This window comes from Pleurodeles waltl, chromosome 9 (genome assembly GCF_031143425.1).
Source record: "Pleurodeles waltl isolate 20211129_DDA chromosome 9, aPleWal1.hap1.20221129, whole genome shotgun sequence".
NCBI lineage: Eukaryota > Metazoa > Chordata > Amphibia > Caudata > Salamandridae > Pleurodeles > Pleurodeles waltl.
Genome location: NC_090448.1, coordinates 965,748,284 through 965,760,467, shown reverse-complemented (window position 1 = coordinate 965,760,467; position 12,184 = coordinate 965,748,284). Strand labels below are relative to the sequence as shown.

Below are 12,184 nucleotides of genomic sequence, written 5' to 3'. Positions count from 1 at the left end.
AAAAGATCTGCCACTGCGCTGCATCCAATGCCACCATTTGTTTTTAGTAACGTATGATCCATAGGAGCTAAAAACTTTCATGTTGGAATCTGCAAATCATGCAGCAGACAATGGATTATGTGCCAAGTGTGTGAATTCATAAATATGCATAAAGGGTCACGGCTCAGAATATCTTAATTCCGTGCACCCTGGGTGTGTGTTAGTGTTTGGAGAGTTCAGACCTGTCCCATTTAAACAGCCTTTTACCCACTTACGTGGAGCGTGCGGCTGATTTTCATGATTTTGCCTACTGAATCAATTCACCAATCCAGCTAGTTCAGTAAACAGAGCAAAGTAATGGCTGCCAAGTAATTTTCAAGGACAAAAGAAACCTTCATATTGGCTGCACACTCCAAGATGGTACCAGTCAACGGTCTGAGATGGTGATTAAAAAAGATGACATGTAACAAGGGAAATGACTACGGGTCAGTGCGCAGACTGTGACCTAGCAGAGTGAGTAAACATTTCTGGAATTTCCCACTTGGCGCAAAAGCGCAATCAACAGAAAGAAGTCTTTATTTTGGCATCTCTTGACTTACAATGAGTGCACTGTGCAGTGTATCTCCGGTTATAGCTGCCAATATGTGACGCAACTTGACACACCACACTCTGCAAAAAAAATCGAAAATTAAAAAGGCATGTATGATTTGTCTAGGAGGTGTTAAAAGGTGCAGAAAATACAGCAGCTCACTCCTATTTTCTTCTGACTGACGCCCTGTTCCGCTAACAATAGCTGCAGGGCTTTGTCAGGATGGGGGGGCGTGTTGGTGGGGTTCGGGCGTGGGAGAAAATACATTTTTTTTAAATCACTTACCTGCTTAGCTCCCGCAACGCTCCACTCCCATCGCTGCTGCAGGCACAGGCTCCCAACCTGCCCTGCGCCCAATCCTGACACTGCTGAGAGCAGCGTCAGGATTGGCTGGGAGCGCCCAGCCAGGGCACTCCCAGACAGACTCTGTTACTGGGCTGGAGAGAGCTCTGTGTGCCTGTGTGTTTGGCCATCCCAAGACAGCCGGCCAAAGACACATGCGCTCTGAGGGGAGTGCACAGTGCACTCCCCTCAGCTTGTCACCCCCAATGCCCCGCCCCTTTCACATGGAAAGGATAATAAACGCAGTTTATTATCCTTTTCATATAAAAGGGTTGGCAGGGGTTGCTGCTGGCAGAGGGGACAGCGCTCCTCCACCCAAACAGAAGAGCCGCGCCTGGATTTAGCACCTATAATGGTTGTAACCCAGCACTTCATTACCATAGGATAAGATTAGTTTTAGTGTTGTTGTTTTATAATCATCCAAGGCCAGATCAGATTCTATAGTATGAACTTTCCTAAAAGCAGGTCGCTCTGCCTTTGGCCTGGAGAAAGAAATGCGCAGAACTTGAAAAAAGAAAGCGGACATAAAATTATTTTTTTATCGTCCTTTAACTGCATCTGGTTGTAAAAGGACTGCATAGCTATTAATAGGCACAGAGTAAACAATTACAAGCATTTACAATGAAATGGGTATTGCATTTGTTCGAGTTAGAGCTATTAGCGTCGTAAACTCCTAACCAGACTTTTCTTGCCACATAAATTGAAAGAAAAAAATTGAGCGCGATTTTCCTATGTAAAACCCAGCACAATCGCACTGAAATTGAAAACCATAAAACCGAGCTGCAATCACGCTATGTAAAACCCAGCGCGATGGCGCTGAGTGAAAAATAAAAAGATAAAGTAGTGTAGAAACCAGGCTGAAAACATGAAGCCTCCTGTGTTTTCAGTAGTTGGCCGGTGCGCTTGAGGAGGGCTAAACACCGGAAATGGCATGAAGTATGCATGCCTTTCACATAAGAAATCAAGCGGATTTTAAAAGGTAAGCCTACAAACCAATGAAAGTGACACGCTTGACATGGGCGTGGTTAAAACCCCAAAGAGAAATTATAACAGTATGAAAACAAAATAGGCAACAAAAGGTAAAATAAATGCTTAAATGATCAGGCCAAATTGTAAAATGAAATGGATGCGAAATTTAAAACTAAAATTAAATAGCAATAGAACAGTAAAATAGCATATTGGACAAAAACGTCAAAGGGAAAACCCTGCTAAATCCTGTTTGCCAGGCACAGCCACTCGGGCTTCTTGGAGTGTTACAGTGTTTAAATTATCAGGGTTTAAAGACTCCAACAAGGGACAAAGGAAAAAAAGTATTCAACAAATGAACTTTCAGCTGAGGAAGAGACACAAACCAAAACTGGGGTAAATACAAATTTCCCATCTCTCTCGCATCATTTACTGGCCGCTGTTCCCTCTAGATTGTGCTCCTAAACTATATGAACTGCGCTGCCAGAAAACACATGAAGGTTTGAACTCACTCAATTTCAGTCCCTTATTATGAAAATATAGCAGATCACAAATTTTTCCTTTGATATTTTCCACACATATTTTACCATCAGGACCAACAAATTGTAGCATTTACTGTAGAAACTGTAGAATGTACTTGTTTGGTAAAAGTGGACGCACTTCTTCTCAGCGTGGAGTGCAGGTTTGTACTACAGAATTGTTAAATCCGTGTAGTCCAAGGTTGCTGACAGGACCAGGAAACACGTTTTTTCAGTATACTGAAGACTTGCAGGAACTTTGAAGGAACTGAAGACTTAAAGGAACTTGCTCAGACTTGAAGGAACTTTATGTATCTGTATTAGAAATAATTATAAAGCAGGATGTCGTTTAAACTAGAAGACACAAGATATAAACAATAAAGAAAGGGCAGATTAGGAATGTAAAGTATAAATATTGTAAATTAAGGGAAACTAACAAGTTCTTATCCTGTAAAGACTTGCAAAACGACATTAAAGCATACGACATTAAAGCAGCCATTTTAAATGTCTTCTCCTACTAGTATTAGTTGGTTAATTAAATTGTATTCGAGGCTCTATTTATCAAATGATTCTCTAAATTTCCATTTAATCAGTGGGCATGTACATCAAGTTTATCTGAATTTAATGGGGGAAAAAAAAGGTGCAGCCCAACACCTGGAACAAAAACATTGTAGGATAGCGCTGTGTTGTTAAAGCTGGATAAAGTTACTGTTATGGTGACTTTGCCTCGCTCAGGCCAAGGATCTCTCATCCCCCTACCCAAGCATGAATTAGAAGCATCCAACCTACTTGCAAGACTCAAAATCGCTTCTTAGAGCTCTACTTCAATGGAGTTTAGCACAGTAGATGTGTGCAATCTTACAGTAAGTAGTCAAGTCTCATTTTAGTGAATTAAGTCACACCATTGTTCATACCCTGTCTCCGCAAACCTCTGACCAAATGCAAAGTGGTAGGTGGAATGGTAATGGGAAAATTAGCGTGGGTATAACAGAGAAATCATGAAGTTAATGTTACATTAGTCCTACATCCAGCCTATCTCTTCTTCTCAACAAAAGGTAGATGGACCAGACAGAGGAAGACAAAGTGGAGAGGAAAAAAGACAGCTTCAGGCAGCCAATGTCTAATAAAAAAAAATCTGAATTAAAATACTTGGCCACATTGTGCACAGTTTGAAAAGAAGCATCAACGTTGTAAGAGATCCGACAATGGGTGGAAACAGGCATGTGCGCTGCTCGTGCTGTGGTTTAACGAACTGCACCACACCACACAATGCACCAGAGGGTGCAGCTACTTGAATTGATTCTGCTGCTGCTAGAGTACATTTTCTACTCAAGTGGCAGCCTTCTGACCATGAACGGTTGCGAACAGTTTGTTAGAAAAATCTCGCCGGATGTTCTCCTAGTGACAGAAATCGCGCTAGAGAATGCCAAATCTTGATCGCACTCACCATCTTACTGATCTAGAACCGCATGTGAGAAAAAATGTCACCACACGCCAATTGCTGGAATTCAGCTGCACCTCCACCTTACAAGAGTAACGCAGAGTCACCAAAATTCTGTCAATCCCATCAACCTACTTTATTGAAATGTATGTAGCTCCCAGACACCTCTCACTCTCTGATGGTCACCAGCGTAAATAATTCATGTGAAGCACTATGTGTTCTGATGGAGTTTGCACAGGTATTGCAGATCATGTGGGAATGATAACACTTGCAAAGAGCAACAGTGCTACATACAGGGGATTCCAGGCAGACATCTGAAACTTGGTGGGTGAGCCGATAAACTTTGGGTGGATCACAGAGAAAGAAGGAACTTTTTGTGTAAAGAGAAACCAATAGCCCTCTGTTTTTACACACTACCAAAAGTTCATAAGCCTACTAGACCCCCTTCGGGCACCCAATAGTGTCAATGATCCGATCACTGTTAGAGCCTCTATCACAATTTTGCGATTTTTTCTTTAAACCTCTGGTTCAAGAGAGTGAGTCTTATATTAAAGACACAAGGGGTGTTCTAAAACTTATCAAGGACATGGAATTTAATCCTGATAGGGACCTCTTGGTGGGTCTATATATATTGAATCTTTATATATGAACATTTCCCAAGATAAAACTTTAAGAGTTGTGGAGGACATTTTATATCAACGGGATTGGAACTGTATAACACCGAGACCATTCATTCTTGATTTAGCGCGGTTAGCCTTAACAAAATCATTTTTTGAATACAGTGGAAAGGTATATCTCCAAACCCATAGTACGTCAATGGGTAGTACCTTAGCGCCAAGTTTAGCCTGTTTATTTGTGGCAGAATTCGAGCACAAGTTAATCTTTAGCCAAGAACAACCTTGGAAAAAGTCTATTAGGCTATGACGCCGATTTATAGACAATGTCCTCCTTCCTTGGAGAGGAGACCAACAGTCCCTGGATCAATTTGTGATGTGGCTGAATGGAAGATATCCACTTTTATATGTTACAGCTACAATTACTAGGGAGTCTCTGCCATTTTTGGATTTGGAAATCAGGCCAATCATGGGGTGATTAACCACCAAAGTATGTCATAAACCAACAGAGAGAAACAATCTGCTCTCACTTAAGAGCTTTTATCCCAAATTATTAAGAGAAAATCTACAATTCGGACAGTCCCCACAACTTCGTAGGAATTGATCCGAATTAAATGATTTTAAACAGGAATCCTTGAGATTGGAGAAAAAAACTGAAGGATCGTGACTATCCGTCCATGATTATTCAGGGAGCGCAGAAGAGAGCAAGGAATTGCAATAGGGATGTGCTGCTGGAGGATGGGATTAAACCCAAAGCGGATCGACCTATTTGTGTCACAACTTTCAGCACAATGAAGTAAAATGAATTATCAATAGAAACTGGAGGATCTTAAACTCCAATGACCTAAAGCTACGTCTTTATTTATTAAGAGTTCCAGTATCTGGAACTTGTTGGTCCATATTAGACCCCAGCAGCAAATACCTATGGAAGAATTGAAGATGTAGGAGGACTTACCACCAGTGAGGGGTCACACAGCTTGTGATTCTTGCGGTATCTGCTCCTTGATAAAAAAAACACCAAAATTATGAATGTGGGTCTGGCGTCTCCCTGGGTACAGATGAAACATACAAACTGCAATGCAGAGAATGTAATCTATTCAATTAGATGTCCATGCAACCTTCTCTATATTGGGATTACTACACGCAAGGTGAATACTCGGATTATGGAACATATAAATAATATCAGATGTAGAATGACAACAACAAAAATGACCACCCATTTCCTTGAGAGGGGACATAATGCAGGGAATTTGAACTGGACAGTATTGAATAAACCCACCATATCACCTCATGTGATGGATGTCAAAGGGTATCTTTTTAAATATGAAGAACTGTGGATCTATCGTATTCAGAGCCATGAACAGGGACTGAATGATGATATACCTTGGCACCAATTTAATTGTCAATAAACACGTGCCATTGAAGTGGAAGGAGGAGCACTGTAATATTTCAAGAGGGGGGCCCGCATCCTTTGTGAGGGTGGAATATGGGATGAGGAATACTCATAGATGAAAGTATTAAGTTGCTAATGGAACTGAGCATTATTAATAATTTTCTTTTCCCTCCCCCTTCCTTTTCCCCCCTCCCCCACCACTTCCCTTTTGTCACCTGGTGAACTGCACCCCAAGCACAGAGTGTCCCCCACTCCTGGTATATGATCATCAATGATCCTCAATTGGGAGATCATATAACTTTCCCGTCCCTTTGTGGCTATTTATTTGACATACTTAATTAAAAAAGCTTTGGGTGTGATTGGGGGCTTTGATTAGGATTTGGACTTTTTTAAATATGAGTTGGCCCCACCTTGAATAGGAGATGGATTTTTTTGTGCTTCTTATTTTAATAATTAAGAAGTATCTCACACGTCTAAAATGGCCATCACAATATATAAGGATAGTGACCTATCTTGTTCAGGAAGTGCGCACTGATGTGTGTGACTTCAGTGTAGATTACGTGCCCGATGGGAAAGGAGACAAAAGATGGACGTTGGCGTCCTCTGAATGTCTTCACTGAGTGAGGCGTGGTTGAACAAGGGCCGCCGGTCCCTTCAAAAAGTAAGCTGTGGGTTGGGTGGCAGGATTTTGGTTGGTGTGTGACCAGATTGACCACATTGTCCGTGTGAAGGGTTAGCGGACACACAGGGTGAGCTGGGGGAGGCCTCTGATGGGGGACAGGTGAAGATTCTTCCTATAATGGGGAAAGTGATATACAGCATATGGAATACGAGGCCAGACAAGGGAGGGTTGGCACAAGAAAGGGATTCGACATTGGGATGCAAATAATTATTATGAAAGTGAACTGTGACATCTACTGAAAGAAATAGAATCCTAGAGTGACCACCTACCATTAGGATGAGAAGCAGATTACACAAATACTAGGATGTCTTCAATTAAAGGGACGGGTGATACATTGTACTATTAATTCTTTGATCAGTGTGTGACTCCATGGAGGTGCTCCCACCAAACTCCAGTTTATGAGATGAAGCAATGAATGCTACTCGGTGAGTGAATATCTGTACTGAAAAAACCTTATTGCATGGGGGATATCACTTAGGGTGATAAGATGGTGGTTATGACATACAGTTTTTATGAAAATCTCAGAATTGGGGTCACATATGCGTGTGTTAATGAATTCAGGTGAAGGGGAGACGGGCACATGCATTATTTAAGGGACTTGGAGATGGCATCAAGTGATGTTTTATATGTCCTGTATATTTATTTGTCTTTTTTTGTTTTCATTACAGATGACTAGAAGTGTGTATACTGATAAGGGACGATTAAGTCCAGACAACCCTATTTTGAGACAAGAGATAGGAAGGTACATGGTATGAGATCTAATGTTCTGAAGAAGGCTGATTCAGCCTTTTGGGCAATGGAAACAGTGGAAACATGTTGACGTATAGCACACCACATGGGGTGAATGAGTGATTGAGCTCCAATATCACCACCGTTAGTTTTAAATTTTAATCCTATCTTGGGGGTCCCCAAATAAAGACACAAACCGGATACCCATGAGATAGTTTTAAATGGTTGTATGTTTTCTGTTTATTTGATCCCTACATGTTTTCGTGTGCCTCAGTCAAATGTTTGTGTCACTCATGTTTTGACAAGGGTCAAAATGTCAAGGTACTCCCACTCTAAGCTGTTCACCACCACACCCCTAATCAAACTCTCAAAATTGTTGGTTCGCTGAATCAAATAAATGAGGTACTGCTAAATATCAACTCCATTATAATCAATGTTTTCTTAAAATTGACATGACAAATTGCTGAAATTATTACACATCTCCATGTTTATGAATAATTCATTCAAGGTTCACATTTAATCATTTAGGGCCAGATGTACAATGCAATTTTGCAGTAACCTCTTACCAACTCGCAAGCTAGAGATTGTGACTCGCTATTAGGAAGGGTCTTTCCAAGGGTGTCCCTTCCTAATAATGTCTCGCAGGCCCATGTATGATTTTTTTGTGACCATGAATGTGGTCGTAAAACAATCGCAGTTACCACCTTTGTGAATGGGGGCACCACCAATTGTTTCAGAGCAGGCAGTGGTCCCAGGGGCCACTGCTTACTCTGAAAAAATGAAACTGAAACATTTCATTTTTTCTTTTGAAATTAATTCCATTTTCCTTTTAGGAAAATGGGCTGCATAAAAAAAACTGCTTTATTTAAAAAGCAGTCATAGACATAGCGGTTTGCTGACTCTGGCTCACATAATAAAACTATGGCCAAAAAGTCAAACATAAACTATCTTCCCTATGCACTACTGTACAACAAAATGAACAAATGATGTAGCAGTGAGCTACACAAACTACTATATGGAGGTTATAAATATTGGGCGCTAGAAAAAAATAATAATCTTAAATCTACTAACAACGATTGGCTTTCATTCACTTTGGGCTTTATATTTAGCACAAACCAACTAAGGGTAGTAAGGAAGCCCCAGAAAATATACTAGACTGCATATGTAAAGTTTGAGAATTAGTCTATGAACAACTAAAAGACACATTTACGTAACATGATTATGTAAACAATACATAAATATATAACAAATACAATAGATAAAAAGAAAGAAATCAAATTAAATCTGATTGCCACAGTGTAGTTATAGCCATAATTCCCAGAGATAGGAATTCCTTGGATTTTTTGCTCCATAATAACGTTCCACCCAGTTGAAGAATCACTACAAAACTTTCTAGACCTATTGCAATTTCTAAATTTTATGATGTGAAGCTTTGTGGCTGGTGCAAAGATATAAGGAGGTCCCAAAACACGTTTTCCTACCAATGCATTTTCCATAGACTATTGTATTTCATACAGCGCAAAAACAGCTGAATTAATTTAAATGAAATTTGGCAGGATTATACATTATGGTGCTCAGATGATCCTTTTGGTTTTTAGTTGTAATGAATTTTTAAACTCACTGATGTCTGTGAACGTGGTACTTTCACAGAATTTTGCAACATTTTTTAAACTGCTATTGTACATGGTGATGAAAAGTCATTACCTAATTGGATAATGATTGCCCTTACAGAAGTTTAAGGCAACCATGTTGTTTTAAGGCCACTTTGCCAGTGTTCTGGCTTATGGCTTTAGATATAGGTAAGTATTAGGTTTTTAAAGTTGTAGTAGGTAGGGAGAAATAATTATATATATATTTTAGAAAAATGTTACAAAGTACTGCAGTACTTAAAAAAAAAAACTTTAAACCATTTAAAAAACTGTAATACACTATACTTCATAAACATAGTGTAGTACAGTGTATTTAATATCTTTAACTTTTTTTAACTCTGCAAAAACAAGTGTTCGCAGTACAGCTGAAATGATTAAAAAAGGGTACGTATGAGGTGCTAGCATTATACACCATAAACTTATTTACAAATATGTAAAATCTATAAATACATTTTCCTACCTATTACAGCTTTAATTAAGTGGCGATAGTTAAGGAAAATATAAAACCTAATACTTACCTATATCTAAGGCCTTAAGACCGAACGCTGGCAAAGTGGCCTTAAAACAATATGCCTGCTTTTTAATTTCCATTACTCAATTATATGCTGGCTTGTCATTCCTATGTACCACGGTATTCTGCAAAGTTACTGCAGTATATTGTGGGCCTAACTAAGACATGTCTGTATTATTATACTGCGGTACCTTTGCCTCATGCATGGTGTCGCATGGGCAAAGTAATATTAAGTAAGACTTAAAAAGCAATGCAAGGCCACCATGCTTGGCCCTGCATTGATTGGTAAATGTACACTATGCACCACTCCAGTCTACAGTATTTTAGTATATGCACTCCAGTGTACACTACTCCACTCCATGCCACTCAACACCAAGCTACTGTACGCCACTCCACTATATAATATTTCACTCTATGCCACTCAACTCTACACTTTTCCACTGTATGAAACTCCATTCAACGTCATTCTATTCTGTGCCATTATGCTGTTCACAACTTCACTGTATGCCACTACACTGTGTGTTCTTATACTGTATGCACCTGCACTCTACACCACTTCAGTCTATGCCAATCTATTGTATGCGACTTCACTTGATACTACTCCACCATAAGCTGTTCCGATCTATGCCATTCCACTGTACACCACTCCACTGTATGCTATTCCACTGTATGCCACAACAATCTACAACACTCCACTATGAGCCACTCCAGTGCATAGCATGCCACTCTACGCCACTTAATTCAATGCTATTCAATTGGACGCTACTCCAATGTACTCCACTCCACTGTATGTTATTACACACTACGCCACTCCACTCTATGTCACTTCAGCCTACGCTACATAGCTGTATTCCACTTCACTGTACTACTCCACTATTCCACTCTATGCCACCCCACTGTACACTACTCCACTGTTGCAACTCCAGTGTACTCTCCTCCCCTCTACAAACATCTACGCCACTCTACTGGACTGTTTTCGACTCTATCCACATATACTCCACTGTCCACATTTGTATTCAACTCTATGGGCCTGATTACAACTTTGGAGGAAGGTGTTAATCCGTCCCAAAAGTGACGGATATACCACCAGCCGTATTACGAGTCCATTATATCCTATGGAACTCGTAATACGGCTGGTGGTATATCCATCACTTTTGGGACGGATTTACACCTCCTCCAAAGTTGTAATCAGGCCCTATGTCTGTACACTCTACTGTACAACACTCTACTCCACTCTGACAGTTTTCAACACTGCACAACACAACTCTCCACTTTACTGTATGACACCACTCCAATGTAAAACAGTTTCCTCAACTCTACACTACCCCACTTTAATGTACACCACTCTACACTAATTCATTATACCCTAACTCTTCTTTCCACCAGTACACTGGACACCACCCACTCTATGCTATTTCACTCTAAGCCACTCGCTCTTCTACACTCCACTGTACAGTATTCGGGTGTAGGCTATTTCAACCTATGCTACTCCACTTTACAGTAATCCACTGTACACCACTACAGTTTACGCTACTCCACTCTACGCCGCTCCGCAGTATGACACTCTTCTCCACTCTATATACTCCTAATGTCTTTATGGCACTCTCAACACTCTCAACACTCTCCATATATGGATACACTCCATATCCAACTCTAAACTCCACCCTATGGCCATACATTCCATTGTACAACACTCTATTCTACCATTCAACACTTTTTCTATACTCTAAGACAAAGCACTCTAAACTGCTGTACCACACCCCATGCCAATTTACAACAGTTTACAACCTACAACACACCAATACACTCCACACCACTCTATTATACTTTACTCCACACTACAGGACACCACTCCACTGACCTCTACTCAACTGTACGAGACTTTACCTTACTCTGTGCTACTGAACAACAATCCATCTACCCAGCTCCAATGTTTGAGACACTACTGTACGCTCTGCAACTCTACTCTACACCACTCTACTATATTGTATGTCACTCTCCAACATATTACTCTTGTCTATACCCATACATTCCACTGTCCAACTGTACTATATTGTATGCCACTGTGCAACACTCTATAGCGGAACCGGACCTCCTTCTGGACACCACAGTGGTGGCCAGAGGACCTGGGAACCTTACCCATACCAGTGAACAAGGCTAAGAACTTGGGAATTATTTTGGATAACAAACTCGGTTTTGGAGACCAGGGGCCAGATACACACAGCATTTTTCTAGTCGCAAACAGGCCGCTTCTGTGAATCAGCCCGTTTGCGACTAGAAAAATGCTTTTTGGGATGTACAAAGCCCAAACTGTGATTCGGTAACTTGTTACCGAATTGCAATTTGGGTTTTGCAATGGGGTATTAGGAAGGGGCGAGCCCAGGGCATCCCTTCCTACTACAGAATCTAAATGGTATGTATGATGTTTTGTGACCGTGAATTTGGTCACAAAACAAGCGCAGTTAGCACCAATTTCAAATTGGTGTTAACCCCTTCACAGAAGTGAAGGAGTCCCTTAGGGACCCCTTCCTCTTTGTGAATGCATGCGAAAACAATTCCACTGCCCTACTCTTAAAAAATGAAATTGAAACATTTTTTTTCTTATTAAATGCACCCTGTTTTCCATTAAGGAAAACGGGCTGCATTTTTTTTAAAAAATGCGTTACATAAAAGCAATCACAGACATGGTGGTCTGCTGACACCAGCAGGCCACCATCCCTGTGATTGTTGCGAATCCCGGTGGGTCGCAAATTGCGACCTACCTCATTAAT

At 40.6% G+C, this 12,184-nt stretch overlaps 1 long non-coding RNA gene across 1 annotated transcript in view; it reads right to left on the bottom strand.

Annotated features, from left to right (window-relative positions):
• Positions 1-5,404: 5,404 nt before the first annotated feature.
• Positions 5,405-12,184, bottom strand: part of LOC138258746 (uncharacterized) — a 77,562-nt gene continuing 70,782 nt past the window's right edge. Inside the window, exon 3 of the long non-coding RNA XR_011198544.1 lies at positions 5,405-5,450. This is a non-coding gene — a long non-coding RNA (uncharacterized lncRNA). The remainder of the gene's footprint in view (positions 5,451-12,184) is intronic.